We start from the raw sequence: 27,958 nt of genomic DNA, 5'->3' as shown, positions 1-27,958 counted from the left end.
AGTATTGAGCAGAGTTCCTGGTGCTATACAGTAGCTCCTTGTTGGTTATCTATTTTAAATATAGCAGTATTATTATTGTTATTTTTAACGCGGGTTGTTACCTGGTGCATTGAATGATGTTTGGCAGCATCCTTGAACTCTAATGACCAGAAGCCAGTAGAATCTCCTTCTTCAGTCCTGACAATCACAAATGTTTTCTGACATTGTCAAATGTCCCCTATCAAAATCACTTCCAGTTGAGAATCACTGCCTTATGGATCTTGAACCAGTAGATCAATATACATAGAAATCAAAAGGGAAAATTTAACAGCTGTCATTCTGGTAAAGCCAGAATACAGCTTGGAATTTAAAATCAAGACTTCTTTCAGGACTTTCCTGGTGGTCCAGCAGTTAAGACTATGCACTTCCACTGCGGGTTCAATCCCTGGTTGGGGAACTAAGATCCCCCATGCTGCGTGGTGCGGCCAAAAAAAAAAAAAAGGATTTCTTTCTTTCCCTCTGAAGTGAAACTAGTGAGAAACAGAAAGAACAAGAGAATGAGAATAAGAACGAGTGGTAAATTCTTGGCAGCCCAGGTCCCAATTCCCTCAATCATATTAGTTACATATTCCCAAATGAAGGAGTTGCTCTGAGGAGAAAAGAGGAAAATGCTTTCCTTACCCCAACAGAGGCAAGGCTTCCTATGTTATACATGAGATTAAAATACAAGTTAGAGAAAAAAATGTGTGCTGTAGAAAGGGGACAAAGATAATCTAGGAGAAGTAACCTACGCAAATAGGCAAGCTGGACAATGAAGATGTAGAAAACCAGCGTCAGCAGATAAGTTCCAGAGGTTGGAATGGGGAATACAGCAGATGGACACAGAGCACCAAAGACTCAGAGAGGGAGCAAAATATTTCTCTCTATGCCTAAGCTTCCAGGTCCAGTCAGAGTCCATATGTAATTATAACAACCATTTGTCCACTGCAATAATCTGACTGAATTCTTCCTCGTAACCAAATGAGCCAGATTCAAACACTGATACTGCTATCATTTGTATGAAAAGAAGAGTAACTAGTCAATAATGTCAATCCAAATCTGAACCCATGTCATTTTTTTAAAATTCAATTTTAATAGCTAAAAGGCAGGCTTGATTTTTTCGTGGATTTTTTTTTTTTTTTTTTTTTGCGGTACGCGGGCCTCTCACTGCTGTGGCCTCTCCCGTTGCAGAGCACAGGCTCCGGACGCGCAGGCTCAGCGGCCACAGCTCACGGGCCCAGCCGCTCCGCGGCATGTGGGATCCTCCCGGACCGGGGCACGAACCCGCGTCCCCTGCATCGGGAGGCAGACTCCCAACCACTGCGCCACCAGGGAAGCCCTTTTTCGTGGATTTTTAAAGCAGTTTTGAGAGAGAAAGAAAAAGAATAAATGGCATTTTGCATCTTTCCTGGCATCCCAAGACCTTAAACAGCTTAAGACTAGGAGATAACTTCCTTTCCTCTACTGATTTTTCCCTTTTAGTTAGGTGCCTTTATAATAAGTTCAGTTATCTTTCTCTATTATATTTTTGTGAAAACTGCTTTTCTCTGCCAGAGATTGTATCTACTTCCTACACCCTTAAGAGATTCTATTTTCTTCTACAATTTTCAGTTCCTCAGAGTGCCTCTTCTAAATTTTCTAAATGTAGCACTGTAATCAAGGTTTCTAACTGTAAAAAAACAAAAACACAACAACAACAAACAGGCCTCAAGTTTCATATTTTTAGAACAATGACCAGGTGTTACTATGAAAAACCAGTTTCAGTTTGTCACTGATAAGACAAACTAAACTAAGAGGACTTTTTTCTTTACCCTCCCAAATGCGTTGAATGTACTATCCTCACCTCTATTTTTTTTCTTCCTTGCATTGCTTAATTCACCTTTTATGATGGCAAGCATCAGGCAGGTCTTAAAAAAAACAAAAACAACTTCATCGTTTGCTATCATACGCCTTAAACAATGAGTCATCTAAAGAAGTGAACATTCTTGTTATTTCAAATCATTACTGAAAATTAGAAGCAAATGAAGCTAGAATATAAGTCTCAGAATTTTAAAAACTTGAGAAACATTAAAGAAAACGCAGTTCATCTCCCACTGTAGCTGGAACAAATAAACCCCAGAAAACTTTGCTCAAGGCCAAACAATAAGTAGGTCTGAGAGTTGAACCTAGATCATTTTACTCTAAATACTGTTCACCACTCTCTGGCCCTGCCATTATAACACACTGTCTCTATGTCTTTCTCTACTGTGTCATATGTAGTCACCATGTAACTAAAAAGTATACTGAGGATTTAATTTTTCTATCAGGTAGGTTCACATTGAACCACCCTAGGCATTATGAGGGGAAAAATAGAAGCTAATATTTATTATCCACTCTGTGCCAGGCATTTGGCTAAGGAAACTGTATGCAAGTATCCCATTTAATCACCAAAATGTTTGCAATCTATGAAGTAGGCACCAAGGCAGTCTTACTCAGGGTTCAGCTGTAGAGCATAGAATCTTTCCTAGATACCTGAAGTAGAAAAGCTTATAATTAGAGAGAAGGGAAGCAACAGACCCTAGACTGAGGTTCTGGCCACACCAGGCTGCCACAACAGCTACTGCCTCTGCAATGGTGAGGAAGCAGATTCTCAAATCAGGAAACACCGCTGAAGCTGGTGACTCCAGCAACTGAGAACCTCTGCCACCATCTGCACCAGAAAATTCCAAATCCATGTCCCCGTGAGAATGTGTGACTTGCAGAACTAAAATCACATCCAGAACCATAGCTGTAAAGGAGCTGGGGAACATCCTGAAGAGACTGGAAAGGGAAGAAGTATAGGAAGGCACACAAGAAAGCAGTGGGAGTGGATACTGCAAAAGTCAATATAAACAAATTTATAGAAAACTCCAAATGCCTTCTGAACAATTTCTGATCCTCAGGATCAAAATCCCCAAAAGTATAATAACATCACTTTTATAATAAAATAATGAAAATTAATTTGAAGACAATATTAGATTGAAAGTCACTGTAGGAGAGAAAGGGTTTCCTAAAAGAAAATTGTAATCTGGAAAAAAAAAAAGAAGAAAGTGTTTCTTTTCTGAGTTAATGTCATGTTAATATAAGTGTAACTTCTAGAAGTAACTTGTAATTACAATCATTTATTTTATTTATTATTTTCTGCTTTTACTAAAATGAATTTAGTACATGGTTAGGTTTTGGATAGCTGCCATCCACACTAAAATGAACAGTAATGAAACTTGCTATTAGTGCTTTTAAGAGCATGCTAATGTTACTCATTAAACACTGGATGGATTGTTTCTCAGCCCATGTTCCATGGTGGCTGCATTTGATTATGTATATGTTGGCCGAAATGCTGGCAAATGACATGGACTGTCCTCCCAGAACACGCATGGAAATGAAATGTGTGCATCCTGAGGCGAGCTGGGTGAGAAAAGTTCGACACTTAATGAAATCAACAAAGAGCCTGTTTGTCAAGGGTGACTTGAAGTGTGTGTAAATGATCCTTGCCTCCATGAGCACGATGAGGTGATTTTACCATCAGTGATTTTAGGTGATTAAACACCTCTGGTCTGCTGCTCCCATTAAGGGAGATTATTCTTACTTTCATCCTTGCAACAAAGCTAAGGTTTATGCTTTATTAGGGAGTCTGTGGTGACTAGATGTGTCATTATCTGTCCTACCATCCACCACTGGGTTTAGAATTTTTACTTCAAAATGACCACCATTGACTCTTTCAGATTCCTTCTAGTTTACTATTTAATGTGTGCTTGTTCTGCACTATTCTCGATGGAGCTCATGCTGTTTATGTTTCCAGAGCTTCTTAAGACTCATCCTTGAATAAAGATTAGGAAAAAGTCATTTGCGTTTCCTCCAAAGAACAGCTATTAGATGGGTAATGGATCCTGGAGCTCAGGTTATTAAATATTCAACTGTCCTTCTGGATCATCAGGAGGTGCATATCCCAGTTTGACAGGGACAAAGTTAGCCTATAAAAGGACCCAATTTCTCTGGTTAAGGGCTGTGAATCTCATTTTATAGGGTATGCAAGAATGATCAATGATTTTATTTTCATTTAATCAAATTATATTCAGCCTCAAAAGCCTAATGGGCTGCTAGGAAATTCTGATCTCTGCCATTGCTGGGTGTATCACCTTCAGGGTTCACCCATAATTTAGGACATTCTAGAGAAAGAGCTTCATCTTGCAGTCTTCTGCGGCCACAGCAGAAATCCTCATTATGCAAGTCTATAATCTAAAAGCTATTTGATTTTACGCCATGTATGTACCTGGGGATGTACGCTGAGACTAGGAGCCTCTAGAATCTCACCTTCAAACTGCTTCCCATTCCTTCCAAAATCCTGTCACCATCAATGTGCATCCTCCAAAATTCCAATCCTAAACATAGGCACTTAGTATCATCTTTCCAGGATGCTCAGCCTTTAAAGATCAAAACCCAGGAGAGGAATATATCATCCAGGAAATTTCTGCAAGCTAGCACTGAAATACAAGCCTGCCCTGAGACAAAAGAGCATAAAAGGTGCTAAGATACTTTTGTGAAATGTGGCTGGGGAGGATTCAGATGAGGAGAAAAAAATTAAGAAGAATTATTTCCATAAATTATTCTGAATACTTACTGTGTGCCAGGCACTGTTTTAAGTGCTATATTTGAATGGTGTTTTACTAAGCTCTCAAGATAAGTCCCAAGTGAGGATTAAATGAAACATCACTAATACATGCCAAACAACTATTTTAAGCACGTTCGAAATATCATTACCTCATATAATCACATAACAACTCTATCAGGTAGGAACTACTGTTATCACCAAATGAAGAACTAAGGCATAGAAAGATAAGTAAGGTGCTGAAAAGGGGTCACTGGACCTGTATGGAAGAATGTTTTTTAAACGGGACATTGGCCTTAAGCACTTAGAAATCTAAGATAAGCATTTTAAAGTGATTCCAAACAGGGCTACATGAATGGCCAGAGTGGACAGCTTCTCTGTGCCAAAAGATACATAATCATAGATCAAAAAACAATTACCACTTTCAGTGTGTAAGATATTTTAACAGCTATTTTGTTCTAACAGTTATTAAAGTGAATATAGAACTGACTTATATCAGTGGTTTCACTTTTCATACTTAATTACCCAGTTACCCTTATAAAGCACTAAAGAAAATATGGGGGAGTCAAGATGGCAGACTAGGAGGGCATGAAATTCGCATCTTGGCACAACTAGGGCACCTACCAGGCACCGGTAGGGGACCACGGACGCCTAAGGGGACGGGAGGAACCCCCAGCAACCAAGTACGACATGGGGCATGGGGAGAGTGAGTGGGGAGGAGAAGTGGAGGTGAGACTGGACTGGCGCCCCTGAGGGGCAGCTGGGGGAGAGGAAGAGATCCCACACCTGGAGGGGGAAATTGGGGGACCACTGGGAGGGCAGAGGATCAAAAGGGAGGGTGGCTAGGTTTCCCCTACTCTCTTGGGCCCCAGAAGCCTGATGAAATCCCGGACCTGATCCTCTGCCCACCTAAACCCCTCCAGCTGCGTGGGTCCTGACGGAGTGGGAGGGAGGAAAGGGGGATCAAAAGTAAAGGCCAGACCTCTGGGACCTGCACCCCTGAGGGGCAAATGGGTGGGGGTAGGAGTTCCTACACTCAGTGGGACCAGCCCACAGTTAGGGTCCAGCGGCGACTGTGGAGACCCTGGGAGAGACCATGGGGGAGGGCGTGGAGGAACAGAAAGGAACACGGCCAGCGCTTTCGCTGCCCACTTAGGCACCGGGGAGCCTGTTGGGCTCCCAGGCCTAATCCTCTGCCCTGGGAGCCTCCCTCCTACCAGGTAGAGCCCAAGCCCTGCCCCTACACCCCCACCCAGGGCCCCACCTCTACACTCGGAGACCCCTTCTGAGACCCCCTCCAAACACCCTGGGCCTAAGCCCCGCACACACACCCTCACCCATGGCCCTACCTCCAAACTCCCGAAATCCACACTCCAGAGAACCCCTTTGGATGTGCTGCCTCTCCCATTCCGTGTAGGTCCTAGGCAGAGGCCCCACCACACACTTGAATGTTGCCCAGCCTAGTCCCCACACCCAAGGCCTTTTCTGGCTGTGTGGGTCCTGAGTCTAGGCCCCGCCCCACACTCAAACGTCACCACCCTGGCTAGGCCCTGCCCAACCCTAAACCCTGCCCCTGCCTAAGTTCCGCCCCCCCACCTAAACTCCACCCCCAAGAGCCAAGGCCTTTTTTTTTTTTTTCCTTTTCTCTTCTTTTAGGTCAGGGTGCTGTTTTACCTTCTTCTTGATAATTCATTAATATAATTATTTTTTTCTAATAAACCTTTTATTTTTCTAATTTTATTTTATTCTCTATACTTTGTTATTGTTCTGCTCCTTTTGGGTTGTTCCCCCCCACCACTTTTTTTTCTTGTTTCTGGTGTGGTTTTGTTTTCCCTTGTTGCAGTTGCAGTTGTTTCAATTATATTTTTATTTTTCCTAATACATTTTTTATTGTTCTAATTTTATATTTATTCTTTGTTATTGTACTGCTCCTTTTATTCTTTTTTATTCTTTTTTTTTAATGATGCTATGCAGCTTGCAGGTTCTTGGTTCCCAGGCCAGAGGTCAGGCCCGAGCTCCTGTGGTGGGAGCACCAAGTCCAAGCTGCTGGACTAACAAAGAACCTCAGATGCCAGGAAATATTAATTGAGGTGAGGCCTCCTGGAGGTCCTCATCTCGGCACCAAGGTCCGGCTCTACCTAACTTCCTGCAAACTCCATTGAAGGAAGCCTCAGGCCAAACAACCAGTAAGACAGGAATACAGCCCCTCCCATCAAAAAAAAAATGAAACAACAAAAATTATGTTACAGATGAAGGAGCAAGGTAAAATCCTACAAGACCAAATAAATGAAGACAAAATATGCAACCTACCTGAAAAGGAATTCAGAGTAAGGACAGTAAAGATGATCCAAAATCTCAGAAACAGAATGGAGAAAAACACAAACATTTAACAAGGATCTAAAGGAACTGAAGAGCAAACAAACAGTGATGAACAATGTAATAACTGATATTAAAAATACTATAGAAGGAATCAATAGCAGAATAACTGAGGCAGAAGAATGGATGAATGAGCTGGAAGATAAAATGGTGAAAACAACTGCCAGGGAGCAGAATAAAGAAAAAAAAAATGAAAAGAACTGAGAACAGTCTCAGAGACTTCTGGGACAACATTAAACACACCAACATTCGAATTATAGTGGTCCCAGAAGAAAAAGAGAAAAAGAAAGGGTCTGAGAAAATATTTGAAGAGATTAGAGTCAAAAACTTCCCTAACAAGGGAAAGGAAATAGTCAATCAAGTCCAGGAAGTGCAGAGAGTTCCATACAGGGAAAACCCAAAGAGAAACACACCAAGACACATATTAATCAAACTATCAAAAATTAAATACAAAGAAAAATATTAAAAGCAGTAATGGAAAAGCAACAAATATCACACAAGGGAATCCCCATAAGGTTAACAGCTGATCTTTCAGCAGAAACTCTGCAAGCCAGAAGCGAATGGCAGGACATATTTAAAGTGATGAAAGGGAAAAACCTACAACCAACATGACTCTACCCAGCAAGGATCTCATTCAGATTTGACAGAGAAATTAAAACCTTTACAGACATGCAAAAGCTAAGAGAATTTAGCACCATCAAACCAGCTTTACAACAAATGATAAAGGAACTTCTCTAGGCAGGAAACACAAGAGAAGGAAAAGACCTACAATAATAAACCCAAAACAATTAAGAAAATGGTAATAGGAACATACATATCAATAATTACCATAAATGTAAATGGATTAAATGCTCCAACAAAAAGACACAGACTGGCTGAATGGTTAAAAAAACAAGACCCATATTTATGCTGTCTACAAGAGACCCACTTCAGACCTAGGGACACATACTGACTGAAAGTGAGGGAATGGAAAAAGATATTCCATGCAAATGGAAATCAAAAGAAAGCTGGAGTAGCAATTCTCATATCAGACAAAAGAGACTTTAAAACAAAGACAAGAGACAAAGAAGGACACTACATGATGATCAAGGGATCAACCCAAGTAAAATATATAACAATTGTAAATATTTATGCACCCAACAAAGGAGCACCTCAATACATAAAGCAAATACTAACAGCCATAAAAGGGGAAATCGACAGTAACACAATCATAGGAGGGGACTTTAACACTCCACTTTCACCAATGGACAGATCGTCCAAAATGAAAATAAATAACGAAACACAAGCTTTAAATGATACATTAAACAAGATGGACTTAATTGATATTTATAGGACATTCCATTCAAAAACAAGAGAATAAACATTCTTCTCAAGTGCTCATGGAACATTCTCCAGGATAGATCATATCTTGGGTCACAAATCGAGCCTTGGTAAATTTAAGAACATTCAAATTGTATCAAGTATCTTTTCCAACTACAACGCTATGAGACTAAATATCAATTGCAGGAAAAATGTGCAAAAAATACAGACACATGGACGCTAAACAATACACTACTAAATAACCAAGATATCACTGAAGAAATCAAAGAGGAAATAAAAAAATACCTTGAAACAAATGACAATGAAAACATGATGACACAAAAACCTATGGGATGCAGCAAAATCAGTTCTAAGAGCGAAGTTTCTATCAATACAACCCTACCTTAAAAAACAAGAAACATCTCAAATAAACAACCTACATGTAAATGAATGAAATTAGAACACTCCCTAAAACCATACACAAAAATAAACTCAAAATGGATGAAAGACCTAAGTGTAAGACCAGACACCATCAAACTCTTAGAGGAAAACATAGGCAGAACACTCTATGACATAAATCACAGCAAGATCCCTTTTGACCCACCTCCTAGAGAAATGGAAATAAAAACGAAAATAAACCAATGGGACCTAATGAAACTTCAAAGCTTTTGCACAGCAAAGGGAAACATAAACAAGACGAAAAGACAACCCTCAGAATGGGAGAAAATATTTGCAAATGAAGCAACTGACAAAGGATTAATCTCCAAATCATACAAACAACTCATGCAGCTCAATATCAAAAAAATAAGCAACCCAATCCAAAAATAGGCAGAAGACCTAAATAGACATTTCTCCAAAGAAGATATACAGATTGACAACAAACACATGAAAGGATGCTCAACATCACTAATCGTTAGAGAAATGCAAATCACTAATCATTAGAGAAATGCAAATCAAAACCACAAGGAGGTATCACATCACACTGGTCAGAATGGCCATCATCAAGAAATCTACAAACAATAAATGCTGGAGAGGGTGTGCAGAAAAGGGAATCCTCTTGTACTGTTGGTGGGAATGTAAATTGATACAGCCACTGTGGAGAACAGTATGGAGGTTCCTTAAAAAACTAAAAATAGAACTACCATACAACCCAGCAATCCCACTACTGGGTATATACCCTGAGAAAACCATAATTCAAAAAGAGTCATGTACCAAAATGTTCATTGCAGCTCTATTTACAATAGTGAGGATATGGAAGCAACCTAAGTGTCCATCAACAGATGAATGGATAAAGAAGATGTGGCGCATATATATATACATGGACTATTACTCCACCATAAAAAGGAATGAAATTGAGTTATTTGTAGTGAGGTGGATGGACCTAGAATCCGTCATGCAGAGTGAAGCAAGTCAGAAAGAGAAAAACAAATACCGTGCGCTAACACATGTATATGGAATTTTAAAAAGCCATACTGATGAACCTAGTGGCAGGGCAGGAATAAAGATGTAGACGTAGAGAACGGATTTGAGGGCACAGGGGAGGGGGCAGGCGATGCTGGGATGAAGTGAAAGAGTAGCACTGACATATATACACTACCAAACGTAAAATGGATGGCTAGTAGGAAGCTGCTGCATAGCACAAGGAGGTCAGCTTGGTGCTTTGTGACGACCTAGAGGGGTGGGATAGGGAGGGTGGGAGGGAGGCTCAAGACGGAGGGGATATGGGGATATATGTATACATATAGCTGATTCACTTTGTTGTACAGCAGAAACTAACACAACATTGTAAAGCATTTATACTCCAATAAACATGTGAAAAAAAAAGAAAATATGGGGCAATCTAAATAAATTATGTAAATTACAGGTTGCACAGGGATTTGGAGAAAACAATGGCAGTGGTACACAATCCCTGTCGTTCAGACAATTCTGCTCTTGGTATCGGTAGGCAGGAGTGTTAGGTATGTGAAAAAATGATGGAAGAACACATGCTAGCATGTAAAGGAGGCCAGGATTCCTCCCTGTGAATGGAGGTGTTCAGAGACATTACTATACACTCACATGAGGCATATTCAGGAAAAGGGAGATTGCTTTGGCCAAAACAGAGTTAGTAAACCAGAAGCAAACTGCAACTGATCCTAACAAAGTGAACAGTAATGGTGGAAATATCAGCAGAGGCTAAATTATGAGGAGCTTTGAATATTAACTTTAGACTTGCTTATATAGTTACAAACGCTCATGGTATATGTCATTTTTTTCTTTCAATGTTACATATAAAAGTGATACAAGCTCCTAATGAAAATTTCAATCAGTAAATAAATGTATACATTTTTAAAAATCTATTTACATTTATTTCTAAGAGGTAACTGTTTTAATAAAATAGGGTATATCCTTCCAAACTTTGTCTGTACATACACAGGTACATATGTAAACACATACTTATTTTCTCAACTAAATTGTGTATCTACTCTAAAATCCCTCATAGCTTGCTTTCTTATTTGACAATCCATCTTGGGGATTTTTCTATGTTAAGCCAGGTAGATTTATCTCTTTTAATAGTTACATAGTATTCTACTTTGCAGATACAGCATTATTGATTCAACCAAGCCCCAGTTGATTGGCATTTGAGTTCACTGATGATTTTGAATAGACAACAAAAACTTTAAAGAAAAGGAACTGTTTAAATATAACCATTAAAATATCTCACATACTAAGAGTGGTAATTGTTCTTTGATCTAGAATAAAACATCCTATTGCACAGATGAGCTGTCCACTCTGAACATCCATACAGACTTGTATAGAATAATGTTAAAAATTTAAAGCAATGTGCCAGAAGATGATTTACAGAAGAAATCTTTAACTTTTTTCTAATCATAGATTTCCTCTAAAAATCAGATCAAAATCTGATTGTAGTATTTTGCATTCAACGTCAGGGGCTGAACCTTTGAAATTTATAAGTGGAGAACATCATGTATTATATAGAGCCAGGACTCCAGATAGTGAAAATAGCTGATTATTGCAAGTGCTTAATTATGGTAGCAACAATTAGAATAAGGGGGAAAAGACTGATGAGATATCAAGGAAAACTATCAATACAGCTTGATAACTAATTGCACAAGAAGAGTAAAGGGGAGTGTATACTTAAAAGTGGTTTCAAGGTTCTGATTTGGGGTGAAATAATGATGGTTTTAATTGTCACTTGACAACTCTTTCACATCAGAAAGAAGATAGAAAGAAAGACAGAGAGACAGGAAAAGGAAGGAAGGGTGGGAGGAAGGGAGGGAGGGAAGGAGGAAGGAAGGGAGGGAGGAAGAAAGGGAAAGAAAGAAAGAAAGAAGGAAAGAAAGAAAGAAAGAAAGGAGGGAGGGAGGGAGGGAGGAAGGAAGGAAGGAAGGAAGGAAAGAAAAGAATACCTCTAATGTCACTTGGTCAAGAAAAGTGGGAAAGGTCGTTACATGATTAAGGCAAATTCATATTAAAAGAACCAGGACCCTACAAGAATCTGATACAAAGGGGTAATACTACTACACTGAACGGAAAGACTTTCCTTCCAAGGAGACACTTTTATTTCCCTAAAATATCAAGATGCAATAGAATCCTCTTCTAACAAGTACTGTGAACCATTAGGTTTCAGGGAAGTCAAACAAAGACAGTCCTACAAACAAAACCTGCATTCTTTGAAGGAAGTGTAAATTGAGACAAGCTGAAAAGAAACCATTTCACTGATCTCAGGGTATCAATAATTCACAGGTAATGATCAATAACTGGCCACCCTAGTTGATCTGTAAATCAAAGCTGTACCACACAGCACTCCATTGCTCTTCATCAGCATCTTTATACATTATAATGCAACTTTTACTCTGTGCTTTCAATAATCAAATCTGCTGATATGAGATCTGGTTGCAGTTTCTAAGAACAGAAACCCATGGTGGTTCTAAATTATTAAATGCAATTTTAAAATGCAAAATGTTCATTTTTCTTCATCCAAAAAAACCCTTACATACCGTGTTGATAGCAAAATGGATGGTATTAAAGTTACAAACTAATGATTAAAATCACAAAAGCAGATAGAATGGACCTGATTCTGGTTGTTATGAGGAGAATGTTAAGGAGATGGGGCATGGAGGGCTTTAGAGTTTACGGCTCATCACCATTTGTTGGAAACAAGCAATCAATAGGATATATGACTCTGACAAAGATGGGAAACATTTTGAGCCATTATTTTCACCCTCTCTCACAGATGAACGGGATATGAGCAAAGAAGTGTGGGCCTGTATATTTTCCAATGACTTACAAATTTAATAAAAAAGAAAGAACATCCATTGATCCTTTTTATGGGTCCTAAAGTATGGATGTTCATAGAAAGAATTGTAAGAAATAAAGCATCACATCTTTACTCACTACTTTAACTGCATGCTTCTAATGGCGCATTTGTTTGAATCAATTTTTAGACTGCTATTCCTTTTAGTAGTGTTTCCCTCCCTCACTAGCAAGATTCACTATGGAAAAATATTAACTATTTCTCAAGTATGTGCTATATTATAGTATGAAAAGTCTCCAAAGGTGTTTTGGGGGGTAGAAATTGGTTTAAACCCAGCATGTCTTATCCTATCGAATTGCTCTTCCTTACCTCCCGCTAACTCATAAAGTCAGCAATGAGGTAATAAGAGCTGCACCCAGAAAGCTTTCTCCCAAAACTGTCATTAGGCTATCTAGTAGAGCAGGTCATATGGTACATGTCCTCACATCTTTTGGAGACAACTATTAAAATACCCTCAGAACAAAAGAAATAGGCTTGTGTTTTGAGAGCAATCTTTTGTTTGAGATTAAATTACAGAACCCACCCAGTAAAGGCAATTTCAGTGTAAGCAAACTTAAGTTTGGTGACCTTTTCCAGGTGTCTGAGGTACCACAGGGCACTTCTGATAGCTGGGGCAGGGGGCGGGGGCAGGTCAATGTAATACTGTGATGCTAGAGAACTGTCCGCAATACCGCCCTTTCTTCTGACACCATCTAAATAGTCTGGGCATTTCCCTAATCACCCTCACTTTTGACACAAATTACAAGTTCAGAGATCCCCAAGACCACCCGCAAGTTCGATAATTTTCTAGAAAAACGGACAAATATCACTGAAAGCTATTATACTCATGGCTATAGCCTATTACAATGAAAGAATACCAATTAAAATCAGACAAAGGAAAAAATGCAATTGGTAGACTTTAGAAGGTCTCCAAACACGGATCATCCAGCTGTCCTTTCCTGGTGAAGTCATGGACAGTGCTAACTCCTCTCATCAATGACGTGTGCTAATAGACATGAAGAATTTGCATTCAGGAAAGCTCACCTAAGCTTTGGTTTCTAGAGTTTTAACTGGAGCTTAGTCACAGACCCAGTTGACTGCCTCCTGGAGGAGTTGGTCGGGGTTATTCTATAAAGACATTATTAAGAAACTGACAAAATTGAAAGATGCACTGTAGATTAAAGGATTATATTCATGTAAATTTTTAAAGTTGATAACTGTACTATGATGTGAAAATGTAAGAGGATAACCCTATTCTTAGGAAACACACACTGACATATTTAGCGATAAAGGGTCAAACTATTATACATGTGTAACTTACCCTAAAATAGCTCAAAATATTATGTGCATATGTATACATGTATATATATATAATTACATATATACTCTGTGTGTTTATATAGAGACACATATATACATATATGTGTGTATACATGTGAGTGATCAGTCTGTTCAAATAATCTATTTCTTCCTGATTCAGTTTTGGTGGACTGTAAATGTTTAGAATTTTGTCCATTTCTTCAAGGCTCTCCAATTGTTGGCATACAATTGTTCATAGTATTCTCTTATGGTTTATGTAGTTCTGTGGTATTGGTTATTGTTTCTCCTTTTTCATTTTGTATTTTGTTTATTTGGATTATTTATCTTTTCTTCTTGGTGAGCCTGCCCAGAAGTTGGTCAATTTTGTTTACCCTTTCAAAGAAACAGCTATTGGTTTTATTGATTTCTTTTTCTATTGTTTTTAAAATATCTTTTATTTCCTCTGATTTTTATTATTTCCTTCTTTCTGCTAAATTTAAGTTTTGTTTGTTCTTCTTTTTCTAATTATTTTAGGAGGTAGGTTAGGTTGTTTATTTGAGATTTTGCTTGTTTTCTGAGGAAGACCTGTATCACTATGAACATCCATCTAAGAACTGCGTTTGCTGCATTCCGTAAATTTTTGTATGGTTGTGTATTCACTGTCATTTATCTCAAGGTATTGTGAAATTTAGTCTTTGGTTTCATCGTTGGCCCTTTGGTCTTTTAGTAGCATGTTGTTTAGTTTCCATGTAATCATTTTGTTTTGTTTTCTCATTTACTTTTCTGTGGTTGATTTCTAGCTTCATGTCACTGTGGTAAAAAAAATGCTTGAAATAATTTCTATACTCTTAAATTGGCTGAGGTTTTTTCTGTGCCCTAGTATGTGGTCAGTCCTAGAAAATGTTCCATGTGCACTTGAAAACAATGTGTATTCTGCTTTTTTTTGGATGTAATGTTCCAAAAATATCAGTTAAGTCTAATTGTTCTATTGCATCATTTAGGATCTCTGTTGCCATATTGATTTTCTGTCTAGAAGTTCTGCCACTGATGTGAGTGGGGTGTTAAAGTCTCCTACTATTATTGTATTTCCATCAATTTCTCCCTTTATATCAGTTAGTATTTGTTTTATGTATTTGGGTGCTCCTATATTGGGTACATATATATATATATGTTGACAAGTGTAATATCCTCTTCTTGTACTGATCCTTTTATCACTATATAGTGTCCTTCTTTTTCTTTCTTAATGGCCTTTGTTTCGAAGTTTATTTTGTATCATATGAGTATTTCAACCCCCAGTTTATCATTTCCATTTGCATGAAGCATCTTTTTCCATCCCCTCACTTTCAATCTATGTGTGATCTTTGACCTAAAGTGGATCTCTTGTAGGGAGACTATTGTAGGCTCTTATTTTTTTAATGCAATCTGTTACTCTATGTCTTTTGATTGGAGCGCTTAGTCCATTGACATCTAAGGTGATTATTGATAGATATGTATTTATTGCCATTTTAAACCTTGCTTTCCAGTTGATTCTGTGTTTCTTTGTTTCTTTTTGTTTTTTCTTTTGTACTTTGATGCCTTCCTTTTGTATTATGTTTGTGTTCTTTTTTGGTTTCTGTGAACCTATTGCATGTTTTTGATTTGTGGCTACCCTGTTTTTCAAAAATGTTAACCCCTTGCTATATCTACTTGCTTTAGACTGATAGTCATATAGGCTCCAACACATTCTGAAAAAAACCCCTACATTTTCTTACTCTCCTCCCCAACATTTTATGAGTTTGATGTCCTCTTTTAAATCTTCATGTTTATCATCTTGCTGTTCATTGTGGTTACCATTGCTTTCACAAATTTTTTTTTGATTTTTTTCTTTTTTTACCATACAACCCAGCAATCCCACTACTGGGTATATACCCTGAGAAAACCATAATTCAAAAAGAGTCATGTACCAAAATGTTCATTGCAGCTCTATTTACAATAGTGAGGATATGGAAGCAAACTAAGTGTCCATCAACAGATGAATGGATAAAGAAGATGTGGCGTATATATATATATATATACATGGACTATTACTCCACCATAAAACGGAATGAAATTGAGTTATTTGTAGTGAGGTGGATGGACCTAGAATCCGTCATGCAGAGTGAAGCAAGTCAGAAAGAGAAAAACAAATACCGTACGCTAACACATGTATATGGAATTTTAAAAAGCCGTACTGATGAACCTAGTGGCAGGGCAGGAATAAAGATGTAGACGTAGAGAACGGATTTGAGGGCACAGGGGAGGGGGCAGGCGATGCTGGGATGAAGTGAAAGAGTAGCACTGACATATATACACTACCAAACGTAAAATGGATGGCTAGTAGGAAGCTGCTGCATAGCACAAGGAGGTCAGCTTGGTGCTTTGTGACGACCTAGAGGGGTGGGATAGGGAGGGTGGGAGGGAGGCTCAAGACGGAGGGGATATGGGGATATATGTATACATATAGCTGATTCACTTTGTTGTACAGCAGAAACTAACACAACATTGTAAAGCATTTATACTCCAATAAACATGTGAAAAAAAAAGAAAATATGGGGCAATCTAAATAAATTATGTAAATTACAGGTTGCACAGGGATTTGGAGAAAACAATGGCAGTGGTACACAATCCCTGCCGTTCAGACAATTCTGCTCTTGGTATCGGTAGGCAGGAGTGTTAGGTATGTGAAAACATGATGGAAGAACACATGCTAGCATGTAAAGGAGGCCAGGATTCCTCCCTGTGAATGGAGGTGTTCAGAGACATTACTATACACTCACATGAGGCATATTCAGGAAAAGGGAGATTGCTTTGGCCAAAACAGAGTTAGTAAACCAGAAGCAAACTGCAACTGATCCTAACAAAGTGAACAGTAATGGTGGAAATATCAGCAGAGGCTAAATTATGAGGAGCTTTGAATATTAACTTTAGACTTGCTTATATAGTTACAAACGCTCATGGTATATGTCATTTTTTTCTTTCAATGTTGCATATAAAAGTGATACAAGCTCCTAATGAAAATTTCAATCAGTAATTAAATGTATACATTTTTAAAAATCTATTTACATTTATTTCTAAGAGGTAACTGTTTTAATAAAATAGGGTATATCCTTCCAAACTTTGTCTGTACATACACAGGTACATATGTAAACACATACTTATTTTCTCAACTAAATTGTGTATCTACTCTAAAATCCCTCATAGCTTGCTTTCTTATTTGACAATCCATCTTGGGGATTTTTCTATGTTAAGACAGGTAGATTTATCTCTTTTAATAGTTACATAGTATTCTACTTTGCAGATACAGCATTATTGATTCAACCAAGCCCCAGTTGATTGGCATTTGAGTTCACTGATGATTTTGAATAGACAACAAAAACTTTAAAGAAAAGGAACTGTTTAAATATAACCATTAAAATATCTCACATACTAAGAGTGGTAATTGTTCTTTGATCTAGAATAAAACATCCTATTGCACAGATGAGCTGTCCACTCTGAACATCCATACAGACTTGTATAGAATAATGTTAAAAATTTAAAGCAATGTGCCAGAAGATGATTTACAGAAGGAATCTTTAACTTTTTTCTAATCATAGTTTTCCTCTAAAAATCAGATCAAAATCTGATTGTAGTATTTTGCATTCAACGTCAGGGTCTGAACCTTTGAAATTTATAAGTGGAGAACATCATGTATTATATAGAGCCAGGACTCCAGATAGTGAAAATACAATGAAAGAATACCAATTAAAATCAGACAAAGGAAAAAATGCAATTGGTAGACTTTAGAAGGTCTCCAAACACGGATCATCCAGCTGTCCTTTCCTGGTGAAGTCATGGACAGTGTTAACTCCTCTCATCAATGACGTGTGCTAATAGACATGAAGAATTTGCATTCAGGAAAGCTCACCTAAGCTTTGGTTTCTAGAGTTTTAACTGGAGCTTAGTCACAGACCCAGTTGACTGCCTCCTGGAGGAGTTGGTCGGGGTTATTCTATAAAGACATTATTAAGAAACTGACAAAATTGAAAGATGCACTGTAGATTAAAGGATTATATTCATGTAAATTTTTAAAGTTGATAACTGTACTATGATGTGAAAATGTAAGAGGATAACCCTATTCTTAGGAAACACACACTGACATATTTAGCGATAAAGGGTCAAACTATTATACATGTGTAACTTACCCTAAAATAGCTCAAAATATTATGTGCATATGTATATATACAATTACTTACATATATACTCTGTGTGTTTATAGACACATATATACATATATGTGTGTATATATGTGAGTGATCAGTCTGTTCAAATAATCTATTTCTTCCTGATTCAGTTTTGGTGGACTGTAAATGTTTAGAATTTTGTCCATTTCTTCAAGGCTCTCCAATTGTTGGCATACAATTGTTCATAGTATTCTCTTATGGTTTATGTAGTTCTGTGGTATTGGTTATTGTTTCTCCTTTTTCATTTTGTATTTTGTTTATTTGGATTATTTATCTTTTCTTCTTGGTGAGCCTGCCCAGAAGTTGGTCAATTTTGTTTACCCTTTCAAAGAAACAGCTATTGGTTTTATTGATTTCTTTTTCTATTGTTTTTAAAATATCTTTTATTTCCTCTGATTTTTATTATTTCCTTCTTTCTGCTAAATTTAAGTTTTGTTTGTTCTTCTTTTTCTAATTATTTTAGGAGGTAGGTTAGGTTGTTTATTTGAGATTTTGCTTGTTTTCTGAGGAAGACCTGTATCACTATGAACATCCATCTAAGAACTGCGTTTGCTGCATTCCGTAAATTTTTGTATGGTTGTGTATTCACTGTCATTTATCTCAAGGTATTGTGAAATTTAGTCTTTGGTTTCATCGTTGGCCCTTTGGTCTTTTAGTAGCATGTTGTTTAGTTTCCATGTAATCATTTTGTTTTGTTTTCTCATTTACTTTTCTGTGGTTGATTTCTAGCTTCATGTCACTGTGGTAAAAAAAATGCTTGAAATAATTTCTATACTCTTAAATTGGCTGAGGTTTTTTCTGTGCCCTAGTATGTGGTCAGTCCTAGAAAATGTTCCATGTGCACTTGAAAACAATGTGTATTCTGCTTTTTTTTGGATGTAATGTTCCAAAAATATCAGTTAAGTCTAATTGTTCTATTGCATCATTTAGGATCTCTGTTGCCATATTGATTTTCTGTCTAGAAGTTCTGCCACTGATGTGAGTGGGGTGTTAAAGTCTCCTACTATTATTGTATTTCCATCAATTTCTCCCTTTATATCAGTTAGTATTTGTTTTATGTATTTGGGTGCTCCTATATTGGGTACATATATATATATATGTTGACAAGTGTAATATCCTCTTCTTGTACTGATCCTTTTATCACTATATAGTGTCCTTCTTTTTCTTTCTTAATGGCCTTTGTTTCGAAGTTTATTTTGTATCATATGAGTATTTCAACCCCCAATTTATCGTTTCCATTTGCATGAAGCATCTTTTTCCATCCCCTCACTTTCAATCTATGTGTGATCTTTGACCTAAAGTGGATCTCTTGTAGGGAGACTATTGTAGGCTCTTATTTTTTTAATGCAATCTGTTACTCTATGTCTTTTGATTGGAGCGCTTAGTCCATTGACATCTAAGGTGATTATTGATAGATATGTATTTATTGCCATTTTAAACCTTGCTTTCCAGTTGATTCTGTGTTTCTTTGTTTCTTTTTGTTTTTTCTTTTGTACTTTGATGCCTTCCTTTTGTATTATGTTTGTGTTCTTTTTTGGTTTCTGTGAACCTATTGCATGTTTTTGATTTGTGGCTACCCTGTTTTTCAAAAATGTTAACCCCTTGCTATATCTACTTGCTTTAGACTGATAGTCATATAGGCTCCAACACATTCTGAAAAAAACCCCTACATTTTCTTACTCTCCTCCCCAACATTTTATGAGTTTGATGTCCTCTTTTAAATCTTCATGTTTATCATCTTGCTGTTCATTGTGGTTACCATTGCTTTCACAAATTTTTTTTTGATTTTTTTCTTTTTTTACCATACAACCCAGCAATCCCACTACTGGGTATATACCCTGAGAAAACCATAATTCAAAAAGAGTCATGTACCAAAATGTTCATTGCAGCTCTATTTACAATAGTGAGGATATGGAAGCAAACTAAGTGTCCACCAACAGATGAATGGATAAAGAAGATGTGGCGTATATATATATATATACATGGACTATTACTCCACCATAAAACGGAATGAAATTGAGTTATTTGTAGTGAGGTGGATGGACCTAGAATCCGTCATGCAGAGTGAAGCAAGTCAGAAAGAGAAAAACAAATACCGTACGCTAACACATGTATATGGAATTTTAAAAAGCCGTACTGATGAACCTAGTGGCAGGGCAGGAATAAAGATGTAGACGTAGAGAACGGATTTGAGGGCACAGGGGAGGGGGCAGGCGATGCTGGGATGAAGTGAAAGAGTAGCACTGACATATATACACTACCAAACGTAAAATGGATGGCTAGTAGGAAGCTGCTGCATAGCACAAGGAGGTCAGCTTGGTGCTTTGTGACGACCTAGAGGGGTGGGATAGGGAGGGTGGGAGGGAGGCTCAAGACGGAGGGGATATGGGGATATATGTATACATATAGCTGATTCACTTTGTTGTACAGCAGAAACTAACACAACATTGTAAAGCATTTATACTCCAATAAACATGTGAAAAAAAAAGAAAATATGGGGCAATCTAAATAAATTATGTAAATTACAGGTTGCACAGGGATTTGGAGAAAACAATGGCAGTGGTACACAATCCCTGCCGTTCAGACAATTCTGCTCTTGGTATCGGTAGGCAGGAGTGTTAGGTATGTGAAAACATGATGGAAGAACACATGCTAGCATGTAAAGGAGGCCAGGATTCCTCCCTGTGAATGGAGGTGTTCAGAGACATTACTATACACTCACATGAGGCATATTCAGGAAAAGGGAGATTGCTTTGGCCAAAACAGAGTTAGTAAACCAGAAGCAAACTGCAACTGATCCTAACAAAGTGAACAGTAATGGTGGAAATATCAGCAGAGGCTAAATTATGAGGAGCTTTGAATATTAACTTTAGACTTGCTTATATAGTTACAAACGCTCATGGTATATGTCATTTTTTTCTTTCAATGTTGCATATAAAAGTGATACAAGCTCCTAATGAAAATTTCAATCAGTAAATAAATGTATACATTTTTAAAAATCTATTTACATTTATTTCTAAGAGGTAACTGTTTTAATAAAATAGGGTATATCCTTCCAAACTTTGTCTGTACATACACAGGTACATATGTAAACACATACTTATTTTCTCAACTAAATTGTGTATCTACTCTAAAATCCCTCATAGCTTGCTTTCTTATTTGACAATCCATCTTGGGGATTTTTCTATGTTAAGCCAGGTAGATTTATCTCTTTTAATAGTTACATAGTATTCTACTTTGCAGATACAGCATTATTGATTCAACCAAGCCCCAGTTGATTGGCATTTGAGTTCACTGATGATTTTGAATAGACAACAAAAACTTTAAAGAAAAGGAACTGTTTAAATATAACCATTAAAATATCTCACATACTAAGAGTGGTAATTGTTCTTTGATCTAGAATAAAACATCCTATTGCACAGATGAGCTGTCCACTCTGAACATCCATACAGACTTGTATAGAATAATGTTAAAAATTTAAAGCAATGTGCCAGAAGATGATTTACAGAAGGAATCTTTAACTTTTTTCTAATCATAGTTTTCCTCTAAAAATCAGATCAAAATCTGATTGTAGTATTTTGCATTCAACGTCAGGGTCTGAACCTTTGAAATTTATAAGTGGAGAACATCATGTATTATATAGAGCCAGGACTCCAGATAGTGAAAATACAATGAAAGAATACCAATTAAAATCAGACAAAGGAAAAAATGCAATTGGTAGACTTTAGAAGGTCTCCAAACACGGATCATCCAGCTGTCCTTTCCTGGTGAAGTCATGGACAGTGTTAACTCCTCTCATCAATGACGTGTGCTAATAGACATGAAGAATTTGCATTCAGGAAAGCTCACCTAAGCTTTGGTTTCTAGAGTTTTAACTGGAGCTTAGTCACAGACCCAGTTGACTGCCTCCTGGAGGAGTTGGTCGGGGTTATTCTATAAAGACATTATTAAGAAACTGACAAAATTGAAAGATGCACTGTAGATTAAAGGATTATATTCATGTAAATTTTTAAAGTTGATAACTGTACTATGATGTGAAAATGTAAGAGGATAACCCTATTCTTAGGAAACACACACTGACATATTTAGCGATAAAGGGTCAAACTATTATACATGTGTAACTTACCCTAAAATAGCTCAAAATATTATGTGCATATGTATACATGTATATATATATAATTACATATATACTCTGTGTGTTTATATAGAGACACATATATACATATATGTGTGTATACATGTGAGTGATCAGTCTGTTCAAATAATCTATTTCTTCCTGATTCAGTTTTGGTGGACTGTAAATGTTTAGAATTTTGTCCATTTCTTCAAGGCTCTCCAATTGTTGGCATACAATTGTTCATAGTATTCTCTTATGGTTTATGTAGTTCTGTGGTATTGGTTATTGTTTCTCCTTTTTCATTTTGTATTTTGTTTATTTGGATTATTTATCTTTTCTTCTTGGTGAGCCTGCCCAGAAGTTGGTCAATTTTGTTTACCCTTTCAAAGAAACAGCTATTGGTTTTATTGATTTCTTTTTCTATTGTTTTTAAAATATCTTTTATTTCCTCTGATTTTTATTATTTCCTTCTTTCTGCTAAATTTAAGTTTTGTTTGTTCTTCTTTTTCTAATTATTTTAGGAGGTAGGTTAGGTTGTTTATTTGAGATTTTGCTTGTTTTCTGAGGAAGACCTGTATCACTATGAACATCCATCTAAGAACTGCGTTTGCTGCATTCCGTAAATTTTTGTATGGTTGTGTATTCACTGTCATTTATCTCAAGGTATTGTGAAATTTAGTCTTTGGTTTCATCGTTGGCCCTTTGGTCTTTTAGTAGCATGTTGTTTAGTTTCCATGTAATCATTTTGTTTTGTTTTCTCATTTACTTTTCTGTGGTTGATTTCTAGTTTCATGCCACTGTGGTAAAAAAAAATGCTTGAAATAATTTCTATACTCTTAAATTGGCTGAGGTTTTTTCTGTGCCCTAGTATGTGGTCAGTCCTAGAAAATGTTCCATGTGCACTTGAAAACAATGTGTATTCTGCTTTTTTTTGGATGTAGTGTTCCAAAAATATCAGTTAAGTCTAATTGTTCTATTGCATCATTTAGGATCTCTGTTGCCATATTGATTTTCTGTCTAGAAGTTCTGCCACTGATGTGAGTGGGGTGTTAAAGTCTCCTACTATTATTGTATTTCCATCAATTTCTCCCTTTATATCAGTTAGTATTTGTTTTATGTATTTGGGTGCTCCTATATTGGGTGCATATATATATGTTGACAAGTGTAATATCCTCTTCTTGTACTGATCCTTTTATCACTATATAGTGTCCTTCTTTTTCTTTCTTAATGGCCTTTGTTTCGAAGTTTATTTTGTATCATATGAGTATTTCAACCCCCAATTTATCCTTTCCATTTGCCTGAAGTATCTTTTTCCATCCCCTCACTTTCAATCTATGTGTGATCTTTGACCTAAAGTGGATCTCTTGTAGGGAGACTATTGTAGGCTCTTATTTTTTTTAATGCAATCTGTTACTCTATGTCTTTTGATTGGAATGCTTAGTCCATTGACATCTAAGGTGATTATTGATAGATATGTATTTATTGCCATTTTAAACCTTGCTTTCCAGTTGATTCTGTGTTTCTTTGTTTCTTTTTGTTTTTTCTTTTGTACTTTGATGCCTTCCTTTTGTATTATGTTTGTGTTCTTTTTTGGTTTCTGTGAACCTATTGCATGTTTTTGATTTGTGGCTACCCTGTTTTTCAAAAATGTTAACCCCTTGCTATATCTACTTGCTTTAGACTGATAGTCATATAGGCTCCAACACATTCTGAAAAAAAACCCTACATTTTCTTACTCTCCTCCCCAACATTTTATGATTTTGATGTCCTCTTTTAAATCTTCATGTTTATCATCTTGCTGTTCATTGTGGTTACCACTGCTGTCACAAATTTTTTTTTTATTTTTTCTTTTCTTAATCTGTATACTACCTTAATTTAAGTGATATACTTTCCAAATGTGATTTTCTCTTTCCTATAGGTTCTTGCTTCTTTTCTGTTTAGAAAAGACATTTCAATATTTCTTTTAAGGACAGGTTTAGTATTGCTGTATTCCTTTAGCTTTGTTTGAGAAATTCTTTATCTCTCCTTCTATTCTAAATGTTAATCTTCCTGGGTAGAGTATTTTAGATTGCAGAATTTTCCCTTTCAAGACTTTGGATATATTTTCCCCCTCCCTTCTGGCATGCAACATTTCTGTAGAGAAATCGGCTGATAGCCTTGTGGGGGTTTCCTTGTAATAAACTCTTTGTTTTTCTCTTGCTGTTTTTTGAATCCTCTCTTTAACTTTTGCCATTTTAATTATAATATGTCTTGGTGTAGGTCTGTTTGGGTTTATCTTGTATGGGTCCCTCTGTGTTTCCTGTACCTGGATATCTGTTTCCTTCTTTAGGTTTGGGAAGTTTTCAGCCATAATTTCTTCAACTACATTTTTGATCCCCTTTCACCTTTCTTCTCCTTCTGGAATCCCTATTATGCATAGACTGGCATGCTTTATATTATCCCATAGGTCTCTTATATTGCTTTCATTTTTTTTAAATTTGACTTTCTGTCTGCTGTTCTGCTTGGCTGATTTCCATTATTCTATCTTCCAGATCACTTATTCTTTCTTCTGCATTATTCATTCTGCTGTTCATTGCCTTTAGTTCAGATTTCATCTCTGCAAATGAATTTTCTAATTTTTCGTGGCTCCTCCTTATAGTTTCTAGTTCCTAGTTCCTTTTTATAGTAATCCACATTTCTGTCGATAGCTTCTCTTAATTCCTTCAATATTTTCATTATCTCCTTTTTGAACTCAGTTTCTATTAGACTGAAGAGGTCTTGTTTGTTTGTTCTTTCAGGGGAATTCTCTTGATCTTTTCATTGGGAGTGGTTCCTCATCTTCTTCACTTTACTTTTATTTCTCTTACTCTATGAGTTTAGGAGAAACAGCTATCTACTGTGGTCTTGGAGGGCTATTTTTGCATGGGAACATCCCTGTGTAGCCTGCATGGGTTTAATGTTTTTTGGTGTGAGGACTGTTTTTAGTATGGATGCCTGTGACCTCTTTTCTCAGTGTGTGCTGGCTGTTATCCCCTCATTCGGGGATGTGACTGTTGTGGTGTCTAGCTAGAGCTTGCACTGAATGTTGAATGGGGCCTCTTCTTTGCTCTATGGTTGTCACAGCCCTGTTGGGGGCAGGATCTGCTCCGTAGTTGTTGGGCTAGAAGCCCCCATATCTGTTTGTGAGCTGTGGTTTGAGGTAGGCAGGATTGGAGCACTCCCACTGAGAGAGAAGCCACTAAGTATTCCTCTGCTGGAGCTGTCCACTGGAGAGTGTGCTCTGTGGTGTTACCTATCACCTGCCTCACAAAGTACACTGTTGTTGGCACTTCCCTCAGACCTGCCTCAACTGTGAGAATGCCAGAAATCGGCCCTGGTGTCCCTCAGGTGTTGCTTTCACAAAACCATCAGTGCAGATCCATAGGCACAGATCCACTGAAATCAGGTAACAGGGCCACAGTTGTTGCACACTTGGACCCACGATGGGAGCTATGGAAACAGCCCAGACCCTGGCCATGCCTCCACATATGCACACCCTATAAGCCCACAGATTCTAAGGCCAGACCTGTCCCGGCTGTGGGAGTACCCATTGTTCACTTGAATGTCCTGCAGGTGCAGATTTTACAAAGCTGGTGGTGGCAGTTTAAATCTGTGGATTGCATAGCCATGGGGAAAGGGCTCAGATTTCAGCCCTGCTTCCTAAGTTGAATGGCCCCTGGAGATCAGCTCTGATTTCAGCTCCACCTCTGCCTGTGGGCAACATGCTGGCACTTGCACCTGTGTGCTCCCAGAGCTTGTAGAGGTGGGACCAAGCTGGCTGAGAGCTCACTGAGAAAGAGGCTGTTATGGCAGGCCTTGCCCCTCCCTTCACAGGCCGCTTAAAAATGGTATTTCACTTCTATGGCAGGCCCAGGCTTCTTCTGCATACATCCGTGATTGCAGCCTGTACCAAACTCCAGCCCCTTCATGCTGTCTCTGTGCAGCCAATCCCAGTCCTGTCCCCAGGTCTGTCCTCTAATATCCGAGTTTCAGCACCCAGCCCCCACCCACACCAGTGGAGGCACTTATCGGGCTAGGGAGTGCAGGGTGGTGGCACGGACCATCTGTGCAGGTCTCTCTCTGTTCTGCCTGCCGAAACTGGTTGCTGTACTTTCCTCTGAGCTTCTGAAGTTCTCTTTCTGTCCCAGGTGATCTTGCTGCCAGTGCGGGGGCTTCCCAGGTTGCAGGAATCTTTCCTGTTTCACAGCTCCCTTCCAGGGGTTCAGGTCCTGTCCTGCTTCCTTTTATTTTCTTTCATCCTACCTGGATACATGGAGATCTTTCTTTCACTTTTGTGTGTCTGAGAGCTGCCAGGATTCAGTAGGTATTCTGTGAGAATTGTTCTGCATGTAGATGTATTTTTGAAGTATTTGTGGGAAGAGGTGAGCTCCACATCCTTCTATTCTTCCGTCTTGATTGGAGCCCTCTGGTTGTTTTTTTGATAAGGAGTTGTATGTGTTGTTTATATATTTTAGATATTAATCCCTTATTGGTCATATCATATGCAGATATTTTCTTCCATTCAGATATTTTGTCAATGTCTTCCTTTGTTGTGCAAAAACTTTTAAGTTTAATTATTCCCCATTTGTTTATTTTTGCTCTTGTTTCTTTTGCCTTAGGAGATAAATTGTTGCAGTATATATTTTTTGGATCTATGTCAAAGAGTGTTCTGCCTTTGTTCTCTCCTAGGAGTTTTATAGTTTCTGGTCTTATATTTAGGTAGGTCTTTAATCCATTTTATTTTTGTATGTGGTGTGAGAAAATGTTCTGATTTCATTCTTTTTCATGTAACTGAGCAGTTTTCCCAGCACTATTTATTGAAGAGACTTTCTTTTCCTGCCGTATATTCTTGGCTCCTTTTGTAGATTAATTGACCATAGATGTGTGGGTTTATTTCCGGGTCTCAGTTCTCTTCCATTGATCTGTGTGTCTGTTTTTGTGCCAGTGTCATGCTGTTTTGATTACTGTAGACTTGTAGTATAGTCTGAAATCAGGGAGCATGATAATTTGAGCTATCTACTTTTTTTCTCAAGATTGCTGTGGCAACTTGAGGTCTTTTGTGGTTAGTTCCATATAAATTTTAGGATTATTTGGTCTAATTTGGTGAAAAGTGTCATGGTTATTTTGTCAGGGATTCCATCAAATGTGTAGATTGCTTTGTGTAGTATGGACACATTTAACTATTAATTCTTCCAATCTAAGAACACAGGATATCTTTCCATTTCTTTGTATCATCTTCAATTTCCTTCATCAGTGTTTCATAATTTTCAGAGTTTAGGTTTTTCTCCTCCTTGGTTAAGTTTATTCCTAGGTATTTTATTCTTTCTGATCCAATTTTAAACATGATTTTGTTTTGCTTTCTCTTTTTGATAGTTCATTATAAGTGTATAAAAAAGCAACAGATTTCTGTATATTAATTTTGTATTCTGCAACTTTACTGAATTCCTTTATTAGTTCCAATAGTTTTTGGATAGAGACTTTAGGGTTTTCCACATATGGTATAATGCCACCTGCAAATAGGATTTTACTTCTTTCTTTCCAGTTTGGATGCCTTTTATTTCTTTTTATTGTCTGATTGCTATGGCTAGGACTACCAGTACTATGTATGTTAAATAGAAGTGGCAAGAGTGGGCATCCTTGTCTTGTTCCTGATTTTAGGGGGAAAGTTTTCA

The 27,958-nt window shown here is 37.5% G+C and overlaps 1 long non-coding RNA gene across 4 annotated transcripts in view; it reads right to left on the bottom strand.

Annotated features, from left to right (window-relative positions):
• LOC111171249 (uncharacterized) overlaps positions 1-27,958 on the bottom strand; it is a 106,233-nt gene that overhangs the window by 64,124 nt on the left and 14,151 nt on the right. For 3 of the 4 annotated variants that reach the window (XR_016392520.1, XR_016392519.1, XR_016392517.1), the window contains exons 1-2: positions 5,992-27,958; positions 102-177 (exon numbers count right to left, since the gene is read on the bottom strand). The exon at positions 5,992-27,958 is cut by the window's right edge. This is a non-coding gene — a long non-coding RNA (uncharacterized LOC111171249). The other variant, XR_016392518.1, reaches the window with a different exon arrangement.

Source organism: Delphinapterus leucas, chromosome 3 (genome assembly GCF_059928025.1).
Source record: "Delphinapterus leucas isolate spDelLeu-1000000601 "Yukka" chromosome 3, BTC_Dleu_Yukka2, whole genome shotgun sequence".
NCBI classification, from domain to species: Eukaryota; Metazoa; Chordata; class Mammalia; order Artiodactyla; family Monodontidae; genus Delphinapterus; species Delphinapterus leucas.
This window is presented reverse-complemented; position numbering and strand designations above follow the sequence as displayed.